This window comes from Neofelis nebulosa, chromosome 8 (assembly GCF_028018385.1).
Source record: "Neofelis nebulosa isolate mNeoNeb1 chromosome 8, mNeoNeb1.pri, whole genome shotgun sequence".
In the NCBI taxonomy this organism is placed as follows: Eukaryota; Metazoa; Chordata; class Mammalia; order Carnivora; family Felidae; genus Neofelis; species Neofelis nebulosa.
Window position 1 is genome coordinate 28,002,997 of NC_080789.1, and position 23,791 is coordinate 28,026,787.

The window sequence follows — 23,791 nt, forward strand, 5'->3', positions numbered from 1 at the left end:
AACACAATCCAGGTCAAAAGGCTGTCCTTACTGAAAACACTAAGAGAAGAGATCACTGACTCTTTTGGAGATGAATGAGAAGGAACAACATTTTTATCAGACCCTCATCTCTAAAGGAGCTTCAGTGCTTCGTGAGAACTGTTCAGCAGGCCATGTGGTGCCATATGCTAAACTTTATCTTAAACTATCTTCAACTATTTTTCATACACGCTGAAAAACGCACCAATTGTAAGTGTATAGTTAAATGAAATTTTATCCCCTGAAAATACCTGTGTAACCAACCACTTCGATCAAAAAACCGCCAGCACCCCCAGAAACCTCGTTACTCCACCCCCTAAACACAGAAGAAGCCGCCACCGTGACTTCTACCAGCAGAGATTAGTTATGCTTGACTTGAACTTTATGTAAATAGAACCAGACAATATACACTCCCATGTAGCTAGCTTTTTTCAGTCATTGTTTTGAAGTTCACATACACTTTTGCCGGTAGCAGTGGTTTGTTACTTTGCCTTTCTGGAAATACTATAGTGTCTTGCTCCAGTCTACTGTTGACGAGAACATTTGAGTCGTTTTCAAGTTTTGGCTGTCATATTTCTACTGCTACAAGCCTTCCTGTGTGTGTCTTTTGGTACACACATGCATTTCTATGGGGCATTTGCTAAAGAATGGAATTGCTAGGTCATAGGTGATATAAATGCTCTGCTTTTGTAGGTACTCCCAGTTTTCCAAAATGGCATTTACCAACCAGCATTAAACTACCACTAGGGTGCATGAGAATGCCAGTTCCTTCACATTCTTGTCAACACTTGGAATTGTCGGGTTAGATTATTTATTTATTTATTTATTTATTTATTTATTTAATTTTTAGAGAGAGAGAGAGAGAGTGCAAGTGGGGGAGAGGGGCAAAGGGGCAGAGGGAGAGAGAGAGAGAGAGAGAGAGAGAGAGAATTCCAAGCAGGCTCCATGCTTAGCACGGAGCCTGACATGGGGCTCTATCCCACGACCCTGGGATCATGACTTGAGCCGAAATCAAGAGTTGGATGCTCAACCGACTGAGCCACCCAACATGCCCCTAGGTTATATAAATTTCAAGCCATTCTGGTGTGCACTGGGGTAAGTTATTGTAATTTTAATTTGCATTTTCCTGATGACTAATGATGTTTAGTACCTTTTCATATGTTTAATTATATTTGAATATTTCACTTGTACAGTGCGTATTCAAATCCTTTGCCAATTTTTAACGGGTTGTCTGTGTTTCTCATACGGATTTCTAGGCATACTCTGTATACTCTGGATACAAGTACTTTGTCAGGTACATACATTACAAGTATCTTCTTCCAGGCTTGGTGCATTTCACTCTGTCAGTAGAGTCTTCAAAGAAACACATTTTCTTAATTTTAATGAAGCCCTAATTATCAGTTTCTTTAAGCTTTATGTTTAATGATGGAAAAACAAGTAAACAGCCAGGTAAGTAGATAGGAAGGAACAACATTTTTATCAGACCCTCATCTCTAAAGGAGCTTCAGTGCTTCGTGAGAACTGTTCAGCAGGCCATGTGGTGCCATATGCTAAACTTTATCTTAAACTATCTTCAACCATTTTTCATACATTACATATTATATACATATGCATATTCATACTTACAACACCCTTATGACACACGCATAAGAATGTTTTCCCAAATATTTGGGCACTTTGTGGCCAAGTTAACACATAACACATAACACATAAAATTAACCATCACAACGAATTATAATTGAAAAAGCTCATTTTTCACCATAAAATTAATACATGTTGTCATGGAACTTTGGAGAATTGAAAAAAGTCTTACAACTCAATGCCTAACATAGTGTCTGACACTATAAATTCTCCAAGAGTATATGCTTAGTGAATGAATGAATAAATGAATGAATGGATCTACTCAGGTGGAGGAAAAAAACCTTTGTTAATATCTTAGTGTTAGGGCTTTTTTTTTTTCTGCGCATCTGTTTCATTTTATGTACTTTTGATAATGTATGTGTTTATAAATTATGTTTTGTTTGGGCTGTTTGATTTTCAGTGTTGAATCACCTGTTTGTACTAAACGAATGTGAAGACTTACCACCTGGAATGTTCTCATCCTCCCAATTAACACAATGTGAAGACAACGCATGTGCCTTATCAATCCTTCTTGCACCAAAGTCTCTTTATGATAAATATAAGATACTCCTGGATTCACATGTGTTTTTATCTAATGGAAACTAGGCATGTGACCAAACACATTTTTTTTGGGAAAATTCCCATAATTATCAAGGAAACTCAGGAATTATCTGTGTAGCTGTAAATTGAGGCAATGGGAATGTGAGTGTAAGAAACATCTATTTTCATTTGTTTGACTTTGGCTACAGTTCCACAGGATTTGAGCTTCTCATGATTGAGTCTAAATTAGGAGAACCGTATGAAAAAATGAGAGATCAGAACGCAAGACTCCGTGCTTTGTTGGACAGGGGACGGAAGCCAGAAAGTGCCTCGGGCAGATGAACAATTCATTAATTACCAGTGGAAAGAAAAGTTGAATCTAGGGCACATCTTTCTTGAAGTGACATAGAAAGGTTTGCCAGTTAGAGCATGAAAATAGAAGAAAAATATGTGTGTTCAGATATTAATTTTGTTACCAATACATCGGGTTAATAAGATCTTCCATCTTTCTTTACCATAGTTTCTCTACTATGAAATGAGGAAGGCGTTTATGGGATTTAATTTTGACAGTTTGATTGTGAAATCATAATTTTACAATGTAAAACTTATGGAAATCAGTTCACTCAGAATACACATGGGACAGCTGTGATATGCACAGTGCCCTGTTTGTTGTCATGGAAAGCCAAAGAAGTATAATGCTCCCGTGACGGTCTGAGTTTTTGTGACCTCCCAAATTCATAGGCTAAAATCCCAACCCCAATGGTGACGGTATCTGGAGGTGGGAGCTTTGGGAAGCAGTTAAGTCATGAGGCGAATGGGACTACTGTCCTTATAAAAGAGGCTCCGAGAGACATCCCTTGCCTCCTTCCACACAGTGAGGAGTCTGTCCTCTGCAATTTGGAAAGGAGGTCTCTTCATCAGAACCTGGTCATGCTCGCACCCCGATCTCTGACGTCCAGACTCTAACGCTGTGACAAATACATTTGTGTTGTTTATAAACCACTCAGCCTGTGGGAGTTTGTCATAGCAGCCCTAACTGAGATATTGCTCTATCTTTGTGGCACCTCAAGAAGGACTCTGCACACAGCAGGTGCTTAATGAATGTTACTTGAAGGCGGTGGTCCTCCCAAAGCTTGCATCTATTTGGGGAAAACAAAAGCCCCCTCTGCAGATTCAACAGCAGCACGGCAGGCCAGCAGCCCTGTGAGGAGGCGCAGACCTTGAACGAGCACCCGAGTGAGTGTCCAGGCAGACAGAGCCAGTGGGCAGAGGTGGCTCGGGAAGCTGTTGGGGCCTCACGGGAACTAGGATTCATAGGTGGGAAGAGGAGGAAGGTGCCTCGGGCAGGGCAAGCAGCCACTGGCAATTGCTCAGTTTCTGGGGCTGGAACAATGCACCTGCCTCAAAGGGCTTGTTTTGAGAAGCCGTGGAAGGTGCAGCTTCAAAGAGTCGGGTACCTACCTTGGCCGTGGGCTATGAAACGGGGGCTTTGTTCTTTATCCGGTAAATAGTGCTTTTGAGCAGAGGAGCCACAAGATTAAAGTAGCATTTTTAGAAAGATCTCCCAGGTGTGAACAAAAGGGCTGAATTGGACAGGACTCAAGCTGGGAGCAGGAAGCTCTGGAGTGATTTTTAGCAGAGTGTAGGTCTGAGACGCAGAGGGTCTGGCTTGGGGAAATTGGACTAGAAAGGGGACAACGGTTCAAAGGCTGCGTTAGGAGTTACTAGAGAACTAACAGAGTTTGGTAACTGGAGAGCACAATGAAGGAGGAGTGTGAAAGACGCTCACATTTGCAGCTCAGGTGACCGGAGGGGTAAAGTTAGCCTTTGACAGAAAGAAAATCGAAGAAAAGGGAGCCAGATAAAAACAGATGATTTCAATTTGATGCTCACACGTCCTGATGCATGGTGTAGCACCGAATTCGGTTTTTATATGCCACCTTATGGTTTACTGGCCACCCGTCCAAGTGTGGTACGTCATGGGTGACGAAGCCGGAACAGTCACCAGAAATTTGGATGGAAATACGCAAATGCAGGAGGGTGCGGGGAGAAGGCTGTGGATGCGCGCAGCTGAGAAAGTGCTCCCCACCAAGGGGTGTGAGGAGCCAATGGCACATGCGACTCATGGTTCGTGTCCTGTGGAATTCCCATTTGAGTTACTTAGTCTGCAGTAGTCTGTCTGTGATTGAGTGATTAAACCTTTAATGTTCACTCCTTCCCTGGGTACCTCGTGAGCTGTACTTTGAAGTAGCATCGACCCATGTTTTGAAATAATTCTTCAAATCACGCTTGCATCCCATCTTGGCATACATTTTCTTTAAACGAGTTGTAGACCTATCTAATTTCCATTTGCAGATTCAACAGCGCCCGGGAACAAAACCCAAACAGGATCTGCTGCTGCATGTGTTTTCATCAGCTAGTGCTGGGGACAGTGATTGGCAAACTGGGTTGTGATGGAATTATTAAAATTCATGAGCCAGAGAATTACTGATGTGTAATAGTCAAAAATGCAGTGGGTGCTAAGTATCTTTGACACGTTCCCTAAAGCTTTTACCATCTTGGGAAAAAATGTTAGAAGTCTGGCAGGAACATATTGGATTTTCCTAAAGCATATGGTGATGAAATAGAATATCGTCCTATGAGAAAATATTGTCATACTGGCTTCCTGGCCCAACGTGTCATGCGCACTTTCTATTGCTGTGTTGCAGTTGTCTTTCTTTTATGCCCTTTATTTCTGGGACGAATTTCGTTCCTGGTCTTGGAAGAATGGCGATGTTTCACCCCATCTCTCTCTTTTGGCCATTCCTTTGTTTTCATTCTTCCTCCCTGAGTCTTTTGTTCCCCACACTAAAGTCTTTACACCGCATTTCAAGACTGGGAGGTGCGTGCTTTGATCAAGTTTTTGTTTTGAGGACACTAAGAGAGTTTTCATCTTCCAATCCTTTCTCCCCTACATGGTTTGTGTGCTGCTGTTTCATCCTGTTTTTCTGAAGAAGTTGCTTTCATCCCAGACCTGGCTGGATTGCAAGAATGGAAGTGCTTATTCTCTAGCTTGCATTAAAAAAAAAAAAAATCCATTTTTATTTCAAGAGGATGATGAACAGAAAAAAAAAAAAAAGTCAATGGACACTTTTACCACATTCTCTGTTTGGTCCCCCTTGGGCTCTTTTTAAGCATCGAAAATGTTCCCAGAGTTGGTCTAACCCACATCACCCAGTTGGTTGCAGGCAGTGTTGTGGGTTGGCATCCCCTACGGGTGGCTGGTTGGTAAGCTCAATATCCAAATTCCTGGAATTGTCGGGTTCGTCTGTTTTCTAAGGCAACTAAGGAGCAATGCAGTCTTCCCTAAGGACTTTTATTGTTTTAGAGTTTTAGAGGCCAAATGAGCATTTCTAGTTGGCTCCGAATTTCAAATTCTTTGCTGTATGCTCTCAATAATTAAGACCTGATGAGTTTGAATAAATTGTTCCTCAATACAGTTCCCTTCTTGAGGCAGATGTGATGTAACTCATCATCCGCTCCCTCTCCCCGGTGAGGACAATGGAAGCCTCCACCTAGAGGGAACTGAGAAACATGACGAGTTTTAAATTTCCTACCAGAAAATGGGCTGGGATGACATGGTCGAAAGCTGGACCAAAACAAAGGTTGGAGAACCTTACATCTATAGCCTACCTTACCTGGGCTACAGCCCAGGAGCTGATTCAGTAAGGCATCTGTAATGCTGAGGAGAGACTTACCTCTGACTTGAAGCAAGACAGAGGCGTGAGGTCATAGCCTATTCAGGGCAGGTAGGAACAGTGTGGCAGACAAACATCCCCTGCAAGCCCATGAATTTCCACAGGAATGATTTGGACATAAATCCATTAAACAAATACTATTTTAAAAGCTATAAACATTGTTCTTAAAAAAAAAAATCATCAGGTTGCCACATTGTGGAAGAGGCGTGTGGAAATAGAGAGACAGAGTTCAATGTTTGTTCTTCCTCACACCCATTAATGACTCACGTTGGCAATGGTATTGGATTTTTCTTGAATTGCAAGAGATTTCTATAGATGATGGAAACTTGCCGTCTTTGTTAAGAGAAGTTAGCAGAAACTAAAACGCCTCCCCCCCCCCCCCCAAACTCCCATCTGTTTTCCCTGATGCGGTACCATCACCAAGAGTCAAAATCCAGGATGGCGGTCACCCACAGATGGGGCCGCTAAAGCAGGGTAGGCAGGAATGGAAACACAGGTTTCTTAGAGAAGACATATAAAAAAAAATAAAAGGATACTCTGCAAGCTGTGGTGAGAGCTCTGGCTTTCTTTTTTTCCCCCCACCTTCCTCGTTCTTTCTTTTCTCCTTCTCTTCCGTAGCTCCCCTACTTTCTGGATTCAATCTGTCCTCCATATTGTTAATAAGTGTATATTTACTTTGCAGTTTATCCACTTGGGACCTGAATTACTCTAAGACTACTTAAAGGTTGGCCCGTAAATGTCACTGAAATGTCTAAAATAGAACACTGCTGGTGCAAACATTGTTTTCTTTCTTAAAATTAAATAGTTAAATTCCACCATAGCCTTTCATTTCTCGGTATTAAAACCACTTTGTTACCTCATTTAAATTGTACTTCGAAACCTCCGTGCTCTTGCTGAAGCCTCCTTCCAGAACACTCTTTTCTCCATGTCTCACTTATTGAGGCCTTTCTTATTGGCCAAAGCCCAACTCAAATGCCACTTCTTTTGGAAGACCTGCTTTTCAACAAATATTTATTGAAGGCCTTCCCTTTGCTAAGTAGTGCTCTAAGGGCTGGGGCATAGCAGTGATCAAGGACAAAGTCTCTGCTCACATGGAATTTACATTCTGGCAGTTGGGAATAGCTACTGATAAATAACCAAAAAAGTAGATATGTATCATGTAAGGGAGATACAGGAGGTAAGTAATAAAGTAAGGTAAAGGAGGGTAAAGGGCTAGAAGGTGATGGAAAGACCAGCAAGGAGACGATTGCCTTCCTTTGTACTCCTACAGAATACAATCATACTTTAAAAAATTATATACCTTTTTATATACGAGAAAACGACATAGATGCCTTAGATGTTATAAACTGCTTATAGACAGGAAATTATTTAGCTTTCTACTCACCAGTGCCTTATACACAATAGGCAGCTGATCGATGTGCAGTGCTCCTGAGACTGGTAATACACAAGAAGTGACAGTTTATCCATAACACCACCAATACATGCAGGTGTCGTATGATCTGAGTTATGTCAAGAAATGGGGAAATAGCATCTTGCCCATTGACTGGAGAGCGAGAAGTGATGAGGGAGGCAGGAATCCATCTTCTGAGGCTGGAGGTGTGTCAGTGGTAGAGGTCGGAGAAATCCAAGGAGACAGGTGTATAGCAGAAGCTGTGATGAGAAGGATATAAGTGGAGGAAGCCGGGAGACGGGTTGCTGCCTCAGAGGTTCCACACCAGGAATCATTGGTGATGCTCACCTAGGAAAGGGTCCCTCCTTTCCCCGCTGCTTTGTGAGCCATTCCTAATGGCTGGGATTTTGAATAGCACCCTGGATTTCGGCTTCTATATGGTATCCTTTTAACTTAGTGCGTTGGTTGTCCTACGTACCTTTTAATATTAAATGCTATTTCCCATGAATTAAGCGTCTGTTTTCGATGACCTTTTGGTAAGAGTGTTAGCAAGACCAAATCTGTTCTGTGTTACAGTTATTTATGGAGGTGTTAGGGTGGGATAAATAGTGAATGAAGAAAAGGCCAACAATGGAAATATTCTGTGTAACTACCTACCAAGAGATTCATAATAGTGTGTAGAACCACAGATCTTAGGAACTTTTTTTTTTTTTAAACCAAGAAGACGTAGGTACCAGGCAGTATTCTAAGCGTTTTACTCATTGAATCGTGTCTTGCTTTTGAGTCGTGCTTCTCAGCAGTATAGCTCTTTCCAATCTCTTGACTCGATCATTGCCAACAACCTTGGGAGGTAGCATTCACTAGCTCTGGCCTTGAGTTCAGGTGAGGGGTGCGGTCCTTGCCCGGGGCTGTGGACTCCGAGCTCCTGTGCTGATGCCACATATACCATATTCATGAACCTATGGATTTTAAATGGGGTCAGATATCAGCCCCGGTATCATGTCACTTTGTGCGCGGGAGTCTCCCACCTCCCTCCCCTCATGTCACTTTGTAACTTTAAAACAAGCCAGGTTCTTCCAGCACATTCGCCATCCAGCCAAATGGAGAAACAGTGATATAGTTTAAGCTATGTGAAAAGAAATCCTTAAACCTGCAGCGATCCTGTCTTCCTTAGAAGCCCCTCTGTATTTCCAGTTGTGCAACACTTATGCTAGAGGATGGTCATCTATTTTGAAAATTTAAAAATATATAAAATGTTTCGTATCTGAAAGAAGTCAATTAGTGCCTCTTTTTTCTTGGTATGGGTGCATTTTGTAGTTTTGACTACCTTTAAATATGGAAGGGAAAAAAAATCTCAAAATATTTTAAGTGAGTAAATACATCATCAATCTGAAAAGCTTTTAAAATGAGTCAAAACTTATTTTCTTGTTATTACTTCTCTAGATTTTCTGAACTCTCACAAGGCATAAATGAGGCATAAGAAGCCAAAGTGATTTACCCAGGTTTTACCGAGTTGCTAATAAAATCCTGAGAGTAGAGAACCCAGGCTGGGAAAAGTCACACATTCTTTTTTCTGGTTTCTTTACTTTATGTGAATTCTCTAGTGGTTCACAAAGTTGCTGGCATAACCTTTAGAAATGTTTTGCTCATGAAATGGGGTATTGATTCCTTGGTTTACCTTTTTTCTCCTTACTCAGATTCCCTTTCATGTCCACAAGAGGGAAGGAAAGAAACAAACTACTGGAACTAAATACTGAAATGATGGATAAAAACAAAGTCTGCAAATCAAGAAAGCTAAAGCTTTCAAGTTGGTCTGATTATTATATTAAGATTTATTGTCCTAGAAAAAAGCTAGCTGTCCTTGTATTCTGAAAATCACCATGTGTCAGTGGTTCTGTGTCATTAATGACATACCGTATACTTTTGTCTAAATCAAGATGATTCCTGGGATTTTGAGGATGAAATCACAAACTCAAATACCTACATAGTTGTAGGAGAGAGTAAAGCCGGTCAGATGTGATAGATAATGAGATTTGCCTGGAGTATGGAGACTTTGAAACATAGCTCCCCCTCCCCGCAACCCCCACCCCACCCCCACCCAACCCCTAACCCCCAAGGCAGTCCGCTGTGCTGTCCCAGCTGATGGCTTCCAGGTGTGAATTTAGGCTCCTGGCAGGTGGACTTCCCAATTTTCCAAGCTGGGTATCTGGATTTTTATGTGAAAGCCCCCAGTGAAACACTGGTATCCCAGTCAACAGTGGGTATCTGGCCACCAGAACACAAGAACGGTTGGCCTCAACTTGAGAGGGGCTGGGATTTTTGTCTGTAATATAGAGGATGCCATTGCATGTTTTTATTGTTTAATTTCATTTCAAAATCAGAAACAGCTGCCACGAAACCATAAGAACATGGGAAGACCCATTGCGACATAATTCTTATAAGAAGTCATCTATTCTTGAAGGTTCAGAGGAGCACTGTTTTCGAGGGAATCATCGGAAGGCACTTTATATTCCAAATGAACAGTAACCGTGGTGTTTGAGAAGGGTAGAGTGGGTATACTAGACAAGCAAGTAGAAATGAGTAACGTTTTGCTAATCTTTCAAGGCCTTCCCTGAACGCCACGCCTCCTGTTTTAAAACCAAACTTGACCTCTACGCGGTCTACCAGAGTAGTGTAGTGGTTATAGCCAGAGTGATACTCAACCATAGGTTTAACAATAGGTTATGGATCATGGCCAATCAGAGTGTATTTAGCATTTAAGAAACCAGTACAGATATACTGACGTATACTAGCTAAGTACAAACCCTGTTTGTATCATACGCAAACATCCCAGAACTTTGCTGCTTAAATTAAGATAGACCTCAGACCAGCAGCATCAGCAGCACCTGTGTGCTTATCAGAAATGCAGAATCTCAGGCCCTACCCAAGACTTACTGAATCAAAATCTGCATTTTAACAAGATCCTCCCACGGCTGATACACACATTACAGTTTGAGAAGCACTGTCTTGGAGCATTCGGTGACTCTTTTTGTCATCTACCATATCTTGCCTTATATTAAAGTTATTTAAGTTCTTCTTTGTCACTACCAGTAGACTATTACTTTGTTGAAGCAGAGGTTGTGTTTAAAAATTGTACCGGTGGGACGCCTGGGTGGCTCAGTGGGTTAAGTGTCTGACTTCAGCTCAGTTCGTGATCTCTCAGTTCCTGGGTACGAGCCCTGCATCAGGCTCTGTGCTGACAGCTCAGAAGCAGGAGCCTGCCTCAGATTGTGTCTCCCTCTCTCTGCCCCTTCCCCACCCATTCTTGCTCTCTCTCTCTCTCTCAAAAATTAACATTAAAAAAATTGTACTGCTGTGCTTAGCATCTTGACCATAGGAAGGATTGAAAAATTTGTATTGAATTGAATGGAAATGGAAAAGAGCAAAAACATCGCAGCAATAATTATAATCAGAGCAACTCACATCTATTGAGTGCCTTCCCTGTGTGTGATACGGGGCCCCGTATTTTAGAAATCTTATTTTATTTAGTACTCACGATCACTTAGAAGGTAGAAACCACTGATAGTTATGTCGCAGATGTGGGGACTGAAGATTCAAAAGGTTAAGTGACCTGTCCTGGGACATGAGGAGGCAGAGAGGGGACAGCTTTGTCTGATGCAAAGCCAAAGTCTGCACTGTTGGCCGACTTGGGTTGGTAGGTGTGAATGAAGGAAAAAAAGAAGAGTGGAAGAAAATTCTTTCAAGTCTGAGACTGGGAGAAGAGTGTTTTATTCTTGATGGTATTGCAGGATTCATCAATAATTGTCTCTGGGATCTGGGTCCTGAGATGAAATGCTTCCCTTTACAATCAGGAATATCTGTTGGTGAACATTCATCCTTGGCCAGAACATGGAGCACTTTTGTCTTCATATTTTATTGATTCATCTGCCTGGAGACAAAAGGGCGAGAAAGAACATTTTTGCCTGTGACAGCCGTTGTGCTTTTTCTCCTGAAGAAGCAAAAGGAATTAGGAACTCAGTTAAATGTAGGAGTGATGATTGAGAGTGGGGAGAGGAAAAAGAGAGGAAAATGTCTCTTGGCTTTTCAGACCCTTCCAGCAGGAAGCAAAGAGCTTGATAGATTCTGTGCCACAGGAAGACCTAGTAACAATTTAATGGGTCCACTAGACAATGCCATTAGGGGGTGACAGGCAGTATATAATTATTTTTAACATGCATGTATGGTTAGGGCTTGAAATGTATCACAGTGCTGTCCAGTACTAAAGAAGCATAGATAGACAATTCTCCCTGTGTACGGGGAAGGAAACCAGTCTAAGTAACCCACTGGGGATAAAAACATGAAGAGTTTAATGAAAATTAAGGCTCTGCAAGAGAAAGTGAGACTCTTTCTTAATAAGCCAGCTTTGAAGTATTTCAAGTTGCTCTTAGGAGGAAATGTATTCAGTTATTCACAAAACACTCGCTTGGAAAGAATTGTCTTAAGCTACATTTGCATCCTGTCTTAAGAACTAGATGGTAACTATGGCAGAGATTTTTGCGACCTCTTAACAGCCTCAGGAGATATTTATTTAAACATCACTGTGAGCGAAAAAATGAAATAACAAAATAGGTGAATAATCACTCCATAACCATGTGTATCATTGCTCCTGCAGTTTAAGGAACACTTCCAACAACATCCTGGAAGAATATTATCTGTAGAATCTGAGACTCTGTTAGCATCAGGTGGATTGAAAACAGCCAAACTTTCTACATATTGTCAAAATATGCGAACAGGTCTCATGAGTAATTTCTTAAATGTCAAGATTAATTAGTGTCTCACAATAATTTATTTAAAAATCCATATGCCATTACACATCTAAATTTCCATAATTATCTCTTCCAGGATAATAATAAAAATTTGCCCCTCAAACTCATCCCTTTGGTTATTTAGAATCTTATGTCCTCTTAGTGGATGCGTAGGTGATTATATCATGCTTCGAATAGAATTTTTAGCCTAAACATATATTAAATTCTGTTTCGGGATGAAATGCAAATGTTTATAATTTGGGATTTAAAACAAATTTAAATTATGGACGTATTTTTTAGAACCTTGGGCTCTGTATTTGATTTTATGAAAACTAAACAAAATTGGCCATAACATACTGACAAGTATTTTGGCTGTCTAAGTGTTTTATGTTTACAAAATACTAAAGATTAAGAAGAATCCTCTTCCTGCGTCGAGACCTTTAAAATGGCTTTACATGTTTTCTACTTAAGACATGAATTGAGAGAAAGACTCCAGCTGTCTAGCTTTGACTTTAGATCGTCACCAGTCCTTCCACATCTCTCAGTCTCCGAATTGAGAGCTTCCAGGCTTGGAAGTGCCTTCTCTTCCCAGCCAGCACCCCTGTCTCATGGAAGAGGTTAGGAGTTTACGCTCTGGAGATTGGCTTCAGACTATAGATTTGCCACTTGTAGTTACGGGACAAAGAACAAACTCTCTGTATCTCACCATCACCGTCTGTAAAGGGAGGATGATAAATAACATCTATGTTGTAAGAAAAATTGTGTGGGTTAAAGGAGATAATATGGGTACAGGGCTTGGTACAGGGTTCTTCCTGAAAAATGCCTGCAAACAGCCCTGTGCATCTTTTAAAATGTTTATTTTTAAACAGCTATTATTATTGTTAATAATAATAGTGAGATAATAGAATCCACTGTCTTCACTTAGTCATTAAATCAACTTGAGTTGTTTCTATTTAATTTTGCTTTTGAAGTGGCATTTTGTATTTATTTTATTACATGAGCATCACACACCCATGGTAATAACAAATTTTAAGTTCACATAAGTAAGAAGGAAAGAATCACTCAGTCTTGCCATCCAGAAGACATCTGTAATGACATCAATGCTTACACATGTGTGCCGCATGGATGTGCGCGCGCGCACGCGCGCGCGCGTGCGCGCGCACACACACACACACACACACCCGTTTTTTCCCCATGAAGATATATGTCTCTGCAATGCATAATCACGTTTAAACCAAAGTGGTATAAACACTCTGTAAATGTTTGTTAAAAGCACATGTACTGGAATCAAATTGCCTTGATTTAATTCCCGACTTTGCCACTCAATAAACCATGTGATCTTGGGCAAACTATCGACCTCCATTGTGTGTTGGTCTTTTTATCTGTAAAAGGAGAATATTTATAGGATCTTCCTCAAAGTGTTGTGAGGATTAAATAAGATTTTATATAAAGTATAGCACCCTTAATTGTAGAAGTCACTGTGTAGGATGCTTTTAAGGATCCCATTTCGAGGGCGTTCCACCAGTAAAATGCCAAGCTCTAGTGTGGATCTGTTTCCATTGCTACTCTTCTCTCTCTGCCACCTCGAGGACTTTAATTGTTCGCTTGCATGACCAGTGTTGAAATTTGTCTGAATTGTAAGTGACTTATTAATAGAGAAGTCTAATTCAGTTGAGACAAAATGCCCACAGTAAGATGATTTCTCCCAATTTAATCAGACTGGGAATAAGAACTGTGTCTTAGACTTCTTCATATTCCCCATGTGCCCACAAACTATGCTTTCAATTTTAAAATTTTGGTGCTTTTTAAAGGGGTACTAAACAAATCTATTGAGTAACATTCATGACCTCAGGAAAAGTTTACCGGGGGTCCTAAATGAGTAACTTGTCTTTTTTACTTTAAAAGAGGTGATTGAATGAGCTGATAACTTTTTTTTAATACAGTATTGCTTGAATTGCATTAGAAAAAAATTTTTCACTCTGCTTTCAGGCCCAAATAGCATTAAATGTCTTTTCTCCAAGTTGGCATTTGCTGTTTTCTATCTGTCCATAAAAAATGTAAGGCAAAAGATGAAAGTAATGCCCTAAAAAAATTGAAATCTCTCCAAAGGTGATTGTAACGAAAATTATCCATTAAACTTTATAATTAAAGCCCTTGATAAAATGCACATGTTAAGTGAGTTTTTGGAGGAGCCCCTCTTTCTTCATTCTCCCTTTTAAAAGATTAATTCATTAAACTGAAACCAATCAGAGGAAGAAAACCCTATACAGGCTTGAAATTTTGTTTGGAAACAATTAGGTTCTGTCTTTCCCAAAATATAGATTGTGCAAGTAATGGGGAACTTGGCTAGAACAAGCTCGTTGACAAGATGTGGCTATTTTTTGACAATATTTGAGCTATTTTTAGTTATTGTGCTGTTTGTGCTTAATAACATTTGACATGAACATTCACTTACATGGAAGTTATCCTTTTAAGATATAATGAGGAAATAGTTGGCATTTGTTTTGGGAAAATATTCTGTTTTTAGTAAAAAAAAAAAACCACCCTGTACTCAGAAGAGATAAATATCCTCATTGACATTAAGTGTGGAGAAATTGCATTAGGAAACATAACACTTAACTTATAACACTACATGTAAAACTTATTCTGAAGAAGTAAAAATCTTCATCTATAAAACATGTTAGCACTTTTTTTTTTCTTTCAAGTATATCCAGTCACTGAAAGTAGACTAATAAAATTTTGTCTGGTAGAGAAAATTAGGGGAATTGCTTTAATAAATAAGAACAGTTTTTAATTAACACTGTCAGTAAAAGGAGTCCTTCTAAAGTCCTTGAAAATACTTAAAAACAGCTTCCCTGCTTCAAGAGATTGTTTCAAGTATGATCTTCCCCTCACTATTTTTTTCCTTCATCGGTAGTAGAAGATTGTTTGAGTTTTGTCCTTGTTAAGTATCGCACATCTCCAGCTAGTGGGGTATGAAGTAGTGAGATGTAACACTTCAGCATCTGGTGGGTCCATTGACTTCCCATAAGTGAACGAGTCGGCCAAATCAAAACGAGTTCCATCTCTGGATCTTGTTTCCCTGCACATGGGGCTCACACTTCCCTCATGTCCTGGCTTCCTCTGAAGACCCCGAGAGCTCTGGAACTCCTGAAAGATTTGCCTCCCTGGGGCCCTGATCTGTACTCAGGGCCTCCTTCAGTGGAGCCAACTGGGAATCTCAGCAGGTAAACATGCTTGTCCCCAGCACTACAAATCCAAAAGTTGTCTGGCAGTCCAACCATGACACGTCCGGCAAAAGGGGCTGCTGTGTTCCTGCTGCTGACATGATTGGTTTAGGAACCCAGGCAAGTCAGATAGGGGAATGACTCATCAATAGAACCATCCGCAAAAGGTCAGTAGGGGGCATCTTGACTGCCCTCTATTCTTTTCTCTTTTTTCTCTTTAGATTAGTATTCTCTAGGGATGTGTGTGTGTGTGTGTGTGTGTGTGTGTGTGTGTGTCTGTTTTTTTATACCTCTGTCAAAAAGCCACACATATACAGAGCTTATAATCGCAAAAATAACAAAGTAAAGCATATACAAGGATTGTAATAAAATAAGAACAGTGCCCGGCCCTAACTTAGCCCAACTTATCTCCCTTTTCTAGTTCTTTACCTCAGAAGTGACTGCTTACAAATCTTTCAACTCTTCATTCTGGTATTGACTTTCCTATTTCTAAATAATGACTAATAATTAATGTCTGTTTCTACAGATATTTCTTGATTTTCCAGTTTCGGGTATTGGCTACTGACTGCCTACAAACGTTTCAAATACAGTCTTACCATATATTTGGTAAAATACTTTTTAGCACTACACACACACACACACACACACACACAGACAAATATTCTTCATAGTTGAGTCACATAGTATATGGATTACATGTCCTTTCTATTACAATTTGTCTTCCTCCGATGCTAACATTGTCTCAGTTATTTTTGCTCATCATTTCCTATCCTTTAATGAACCTCTAATAGTCACTAACATGTATTCAGCAGGTGCTTCATGCACAACATCACTGTAAGTAAATTCTAGGTAGGAGGTTTGGAGACAGGAGGTGTTGCATGTCATGTCCCGGCAGAAAAGGATAAAGTCCAAGTTCCCTGCTGCGCCATAGAAGATCTGGCCCCAGGTTGCCCACCAGCCTCATTCCTTGTCTTCTCGTTCCCGTTACTTTGTAGTCCAGCCCCACTGGACTTGAACTTACCAAGCCTGCTCTTTTCCCCTGGCCTTTTCCAGCCCCACTGCTGCCTGAATCACTCCTCTGCCCCCCTTACTTGCCTTCTATCCATCCTTGGGTGCCATCCTCTCTAACCCCTAAAAACTGTTAGTGTCCCTCAGTGTGTACCTCCTGCAGCACCCTGTTCTCCCCACCCACCGCTCTTTTCAAGTTCATTATTTGTTTACGGTGGGTTTTTCTCACTGAACCATGAGCTCCATGAAGGTGAGTCCGAGTGGTCTTGTTCCCTGAGGAGACTTCAGTGTTTGACATCTAAATTTTTGGCTGTTTAATAAATTTTAGCTGTTGTAAGATGGGGTCTCTAAGGAGAATGACAATGACATAAATGCACATGACAACATTGCAGTGATTCAGAGTGAGAAAATCCCAAGTGAGGATAATGAGTTGTTTACTCACATGAAGTAATTCTGTTTCTCCTTTATAGGTTGCCTAGCCTTCAACTGGCTGAGACTTGTTGCAATTATAAAGTGAGAGATTGGGCACTTGTAGATTGGGCAACCTGGGTGCAAGAATCTAGTTCTTATTCAGATTTTGCAAATGATCCTTGGAAGACTTGAAGAAATAAATTAACATCTTGAAGGGTCACTGTGGCTGGCCGTGTGTTCTCTAAGCTTCCATCTGCCATAACACACTTGAGGGATATGCCATGCCTAAAGCAGTGATTCTCTGGGCAGTGAAACCAGAGAGACCAATAAGGGCTCTACCTTCATGGAGCCTCCAGTCTGTTCATGAAGACAAACAATTAGCAGCCCAGCACATATAAATATGGACTTGCAGATGGAAAAAACTGGTGTCAAATTGGAGACCAAATGGTCATAGGGAATAGAGAGGAAGTTCTACCTAAGTGGCCAGGGAAGGAGAGCCTGAGGAAGTGTCATTTAAATAAAAGGTCAGGGAAAAGGTATTCTCAGATGAGGGAAAACAAGTTCAAAGTCTCTAGGAGAGGCGATGGTTACAATGGTTATGTCTCTAAGACAACATGGTTATGTCTAGAAGCCAAAAGCAGTGCATTGTGGTTGCAGCAGAGGAATAAAAGGAAGAAGGGCTCAAAATCAAGTTTGAGAGACAGGCAGGAGTCTCATTATTTGGGGTTGGGAAGCCTGTGCTACTCAGCTTGAGGTCTGAACATGGGTTGCTAGTGGGCAAACTGCTACCCGTCTGTGATAAGAAAAAGAGCTTGTGTGGATGTAAATCAGTTATGTCACCTAGAACACTGTACCGAGCTTATACAAATGCACACCCGCAGACACACGTTTAGCAAGACTTGCTCAATAAAAAAAGGAGTGTGCTGGTTTATATTTATGTTCTGATGTAAATTCCTTACCTTGTTGCAGACCAACACTTTGAGCATACAGTGGGCATATATTAAAAGATTTCCAGTGCCTGTGAATGTGCATTTGGTGGTGAGGGAGTTGGTGGTGGTGGGGGGGGGGGTGTTAACACATGATCAGATTCACTTTTCAAATAGACATCTGTGGCTACAGAACAGAGAGTGGGGTAGAAGAGGCAGAAGAGAACAGTCAGGACCAGCATTCTAGCAAAGAGATAGATGATGATGACCCGAACCAAGATGGCGGCAACAGAAGTGGAAGATTAGCAAACAGATCATGATGTATTCGGGGGTAGAATCTATAGGATGTTCTCATGGATTGGGGTATGGGGTGCTAAGAGGGCACTTCAAACTTGGCTTCCAGGTTTCTGTTCTGAACAAGTGTTTGAATATTTATGTCCCTGACTGAGATAATAGCAGGAGGGGATGAATGAGTTTAGAATCAGGGAGGTGGTATGCATGGCTACTGATGTAGTAGTTATAATAGTGGACTTTTAAATAACAAGATCCTTTATGAAATCTCCAAATTAATAAATACTACCACAGCCCATATTTTTTCTCATAAACACTTTTTTTTTTTTTTTTGAAAGCAGGAGAGAGAAAGATGTTGTGTTGAGATACAGATACTGGGAGGCGTTAGGCTCACTCATCAGCTGAGGGATCTTTTCATCATAAGTGATTCAACTGTGTGACTAAGCCAAGTTATGCAGCTATCATGTTCTTGAGGGGTGCTTCTGAATGGCTAAAATTATAAATCTTCAATCCATGAACAGCAAGGGCATGTCCAGGATGAGGAAGAAGTTTCATCCTAACTGTCAACCCTGAGTGCTTTTCGACCGACGCTCAGAGAACTCTTTTGAGGCTGTATCTGGAGTGCGTGAAAAAAGCACAGTCATTGATGCTCAGTGTGGACATTGGTTACAGGAGGATCTGTGGCAGCAGGTGGGCCTAATATTTGCTGACTCCCTGCATTTTTCAGGTACAGAAAACGAATTGGATAAATGCCTCAACATGTGGCACTGGCTATATCCCTTCAAATATTGCAAAATGGAACGGGCACTAAACTTTGAAGGGAACTGTCTATGTGATTAAAACTCAGAACGGGTTCCAAGAGCTGGAAAACAATGTCATTACTGTTTTCCTTCCACCAATCTATTTGAGTCAAAGCTGGTTGATACCTAAAATGCCGTCTGGAACGTCAATGCAGTTTTGCTCTGGGATCTATTATGGATGGAAAGACAGCCTGATGAAGACTGGGCAAATCCCACAGGTCTGGCTGGGCTAATTGCCATGGGGTCCAATCATATGGCTGCACCTGGGGATACGGTGGACCGTTCTTAGCTTCTCCAACTTTATTCTATGGACAAAACTGTATTGCTTTGTGTTTACTCATTTCAATTTAATTTGGCTTTGTCATCCCTCCTACTACTTCTGAATCCTTCCCAGCAAATGGAGGCCTTTTGCTTTCTAACCCTAAAGAAGATTTAGGGGACCACATGAAGTATTTGGGGTTGCCAAGGGAACTGAAGACTCATCTGGCTCGTCAGAGAGGGGCAGCATTTTGGTGGAACATCGGGAAGACTGATGCCAACCTCTGCTCAGGTTGCGGAGACAGGAAGGCTGATGTATGACATTAGAGATGATTATCCAAGGACTCTGCCAAGACTCCATGATAATTATTATCATGGTGAAGCAGAAGGGGAATAATGATTCGAGGAAGTTGATAGAACAAGTTGCATAAGTTTTATGGTCAAAAACCACGAACAACCTCATTTTCCAGTGAGGAGAAGACACTGGTGAATTTTGTAATTTAGATATTTTGTCAAGGAGTTCCAGAATTCACTGTTGGACAAGAGGAAAAAAGAGGCCAAATTCAAAAGAATTACTTTTAATTCACCCTGAGATGTTTGCTGTGGGTGTGAAAATGAATTCAGATAGCAAGCATGTGCCTGTTTGTTAATATTCACGTGGACTCGTAGAGTTGGAGATGTGTGAAGTCATTCAGTTTAGGTGGTTTCAAACTTTTTATTCTTTATCATAGCGCAAGTTAAAATAAAAACTCCTTTTGTTCAACTTTTTTTCTAATGTTTATTTTAATTTTGAGAGAGAGACAGAGTGCAAGCAGGGGAGGGGCAGAGAGAGAGGGAGACACAGAATCGGAAACAAGCTCCAGGCTCCAAGCTGTCAGCACAGATCCTGACGTGGGGCTCGAACTCATGAACCCCAAGATCGTGACCTGAGCCGAAGTTGGACGCTCAACCGACTGAGCCACCCAGGTGCCCCTCTTTTGTTCAACTGGAAAGATTTTATTTATTTATTTGTTTAATGTTTGTTTTTGAGAGACACAGAGTGTGGTGGGGGAGGTACAGAGAGAGAGAGGGAGACACAGAATCTGAAGCAGGCTTCAGGCTCTGAGCTGTCAGCACAGAGCCTGAAGTGGGGCTCAAACTCACAAACTGTGCGAACGTGACATGAGCTGAAGATGCTTAACCGACTGAGCCACCCAGGCACCCTAACTTTTGTTCAATTTTAATACAAAACAGGTAAAAGCAAAGATGATCGTGTGGGAGATGGAGAGGAAAGTCACAAGCATGACCCATCTGGTTCTGTGTCCCTCTCACCCACTGATTTTTCCATGAGACGCCTCTGGTCTAAGGACTTAGTGTGAAAACCACTTATCTAATGCAACTTGCCTGGTTTGTAACAGGAGATGAAGTGACCTACCCAGAATCCCACAGTTTGTTACTTGGGAGACCAGATCCCTGTACAGCGATGTTTCTACTACGTCATACTTGAAGCGTTAATGACAATCCTCCTACATCCTGAGCCCCCCTAACTTGTCCTACTCCTCATATCAACAGGATTACATTTATTATCTTCTTCTTCCCATGTTAATCAATGGACTTCATCCCATTACCGCAATTCTCCTGACAGCTTACAGAAAAATATATCTGACTCCACATACCCATGAAAGTGGAGCAGGGAGCCGTGGATATGCCTTCCTCAGCCAGGGCTCACAGTGACTGCTGCTTCTGAACATGCCCTGTGAAGGAGGGTTCCAGGCCATGACCACAGCTGGGTGGGAGGTGGGGAGGGGAGGGGAATCTGTCTTGTCTTCTATTGTGTTGCCCTGCCATGTGACAGAAGAGAGTCATGGGAATTTTCTGCAGGTCCCAGGTTGTTTGAATGCTGCCTCTCTCAGAACTGACATTGTGTTTGGCCTTTGATGAATGATTAATTTTCATAGCCTGTTTTGTGAGATTTTTAATCGCGTGTAGTTAATACACAGTCTGTTACAAAGCATAATAGCATCTGTCACCTGAGTAAAAGAAGTGTTAATTTTATATGGACTTCTACTTCTAAGGATCAATGATTTTTAGAGATACATGTGATCACAGAGAGTTTCTCATCCATTTTTTTTTCTCACATAACGAGGAAGTTGATGCCCAGAGCAGTGAAGAGCTGTGTCTATGATGAATCATGTGAATCAGTTGGTTTGAGGTGTGAACCCAGCCCTCCTTGCTCAACACCCATTGTTCATTCCACTTTGATTGGTTTGATTGGATTGAAAAAATATGCACTGTGTGTCCTTTAATGCAACATATCTGTATGAGGGAGGGAGATTTTCCTATTTTCTTGACGGAGAAGGGCAGACAATGAAAACTCTTGAAGAGCTGGGCTCTTCGGTTTTTTTTTTTTTTTTTTTTCAAGAGATGGGCACCCTAAAAGCATCGTTTGCCAGCCTCTTTGGTAATTATTTATTTATTTATTTATTTTTGTCCACAAGAGCAGTCACTGTTTTATGCTGGGAGTTTAGGTATAGTCAAGGGTACTGGCTATAATCTTTAGGTTAATGACGGCCACCCTTTATTTTTAAACTTGAACAAGATACAATTTGATGCAATAGTTCTAATGCTGTCAGAACTCTGGCGTGCAATTCCTTTGAGCTAATTTGTGAAGTTCAGACCCACAGCTACTGATGTCACCATCAAATATGGGCACCATCCGGCCCATGTGGGCCATATGGATCTATACAAGTCGATCATCTCTCTTGGAGAGATGAAGTGACCCATATATGACAATGATGAGAGGGATGTTTCTTCATGGTATTAACTTCATCCTTGAAGAGAAAATTGTTGCTATCTTTCTATCTTTGGAGCCAATCTGTTAGAGATGAAAAGTTTGTGCAGGAGCTGGGTGATCTGAGTCTGAATCCTGGGCCTGCCTATTACTGGCTGTGTGACCATTGTTGAGTTAGTTAGCCTTGCTGTGCCCAAAGATTTGTATCACAGAATAGGTTAATCCGAATAAACATCTCAAAATGTTTCTGAAGATTAAATGAGTGGATACGTACAGCTATTAGAACAGTGTGCCATGTAGTAAGCACTTAATAAATATTATTTATTATTACCTTCATATGAATTAAAGGCATCTGCTAAACTCTAGGTAAACATCAAACTTCTAATTGTTTAAAATAAATATGAAATAATAATATTTGCTATATTTGTCGTTTGGAGCAGCTGTATTTTGAGATAATTTGTTATGTAGCTATGGCTAACCAAAATACACACTAACTATGGTTAACAGTCACCACCTGATACAGATATTGTTGAGACAGAGCAGGTCTGATATCTAATTCTTGTTCTTTCACATACTCAATAAGCATTTACTGTGTGCTGGGCAGTGTGGACACAAAAGTCACTTTTAAAAAAGACACTGTCTTTGCCTTCTGGGGAAAGGCAAGCTTGCAAAATGTGTGGCAAACGTATTCATTCAACGTCACAAACTTACTTTAAACTATGACTTGTTATAAGTGTTTAATTTAGGTAGTTTATTAAATATACGATTAAATGTCTTTGCTCTATTAAACAAACAAATGAAAACCCCGTCTAGACATTGAAATGGATTTCAGCTGTGGTCTTACTTTGGATGTTTAGGAAGCTCTAAGGAATCACCCAAGCACTGATGGCCTCTTCTGGGCAGGCTTTTCTTGTTATTTAAAGCCAGAGATAGGGGAAGTCTGTTTTCTGTGACTTTATTCATTCGGTGTGCATTCTTGAGTGTTGTTAATAGGGCACACCCCAGGCCAGGTGACTACAGGTGGAGGAAGGGCAGGGTGAGGACAGAAACCTGATTAAGACATGGTGTCCACTCTCAGAGGGCATCAGGAGGGAGGGGGAGAGGTGGGGATTCAAAGAACGTTGAGTGGTCCTTGCCTTCAAAGGGCTCACTGTCTTGAGACAGATGAGGTCGGTAAACAAATGGTGACACAGCAGGGAGAGAGGTGTGAAGTGCTGAGGGAAGCACAGAAAAGGAAGTGACTAAGACAGCCTGACGGGACCCAGGGAAGTTTCAGGCAGGAAATGGCACATAAAGTGGGTCAAAGGATGACTAACTGTTTGCCTGTTGGAAGAGAGAGGGTGGGTTTTAAGGCAGGGAAACTGCATGTGCAAAGGCACGGAGGCACAACACTCAAAAGTTGGCAACATTAGGACTGCGTGAGCAATTCAGAAAGAGTATGGCACTGCCCTGCTTCAACGACACACCATTGCCCAAGTTCCTTAGCTTAGCTGGCGAAGCCTGGCATGAGACGGTCCCTGCCCACCCGCACAACCCCGTCTCTTGCCTCACAACCACCAGCCATATGGGCTCCTTTTTGTCTTTGGATCATCATTAGCGTGATTCTACTTCAGATCTGCTACACTTAGTGCTTCTTTCCTTGGGAACATTTCCTCCTATCTGTTTGCATGGCTGATCTTAATCTTCAGGTCTTACCTCCTCCGGGAGGCCATCCTCAGGGCCATTTTCCTTGAAGCAAGTCCCCTAGTGTTCCCTATGACAGCACATGTCACATAGGAGGCATTGTGACCTGTACCTACCTGCCACTCAGGAATGTAGCATGAGACCTGGGAGTAGGCACACAGACTGTCTTGCTCCTGTTGTCTCCCTAGTGCCCAGATCAGTCTTCAATGCTCTGCTTGATAGAAGTTTGTTGAATGAGGAAAGGAAAACATCAATGAATGAATGGATGAATGGATAAAAAATTTGGAAAAAAAAAAATTGGTCTGGATATCTGCCATTTGTTTCTCCA

General features: G+C 41.2%; 1 long non-coding RNA gene across 1 annotated transcript; it reads right to left on the bottom strand.

Annotated features, from left to right (window-relative positions):
- Positions 1–11,057: 11,057 nt before the first annotated feature.
- LOC131519102 (uncharacterized) lies at positions 11,058–23,518 on the bottom strand. Its single transcript, XR_009265462.1, has 2 exons — positions 23,405–23,518; positions 11,058–11,229 (listed from the first exon to the last, which is right to left on the bottom strand). It is a non-coding gene; the product is annotated as an uncharacterized LOC131519102 (long non-coding RNA).
- Positions 23,519–23,791: the final 273 nt, after the last annotated feature.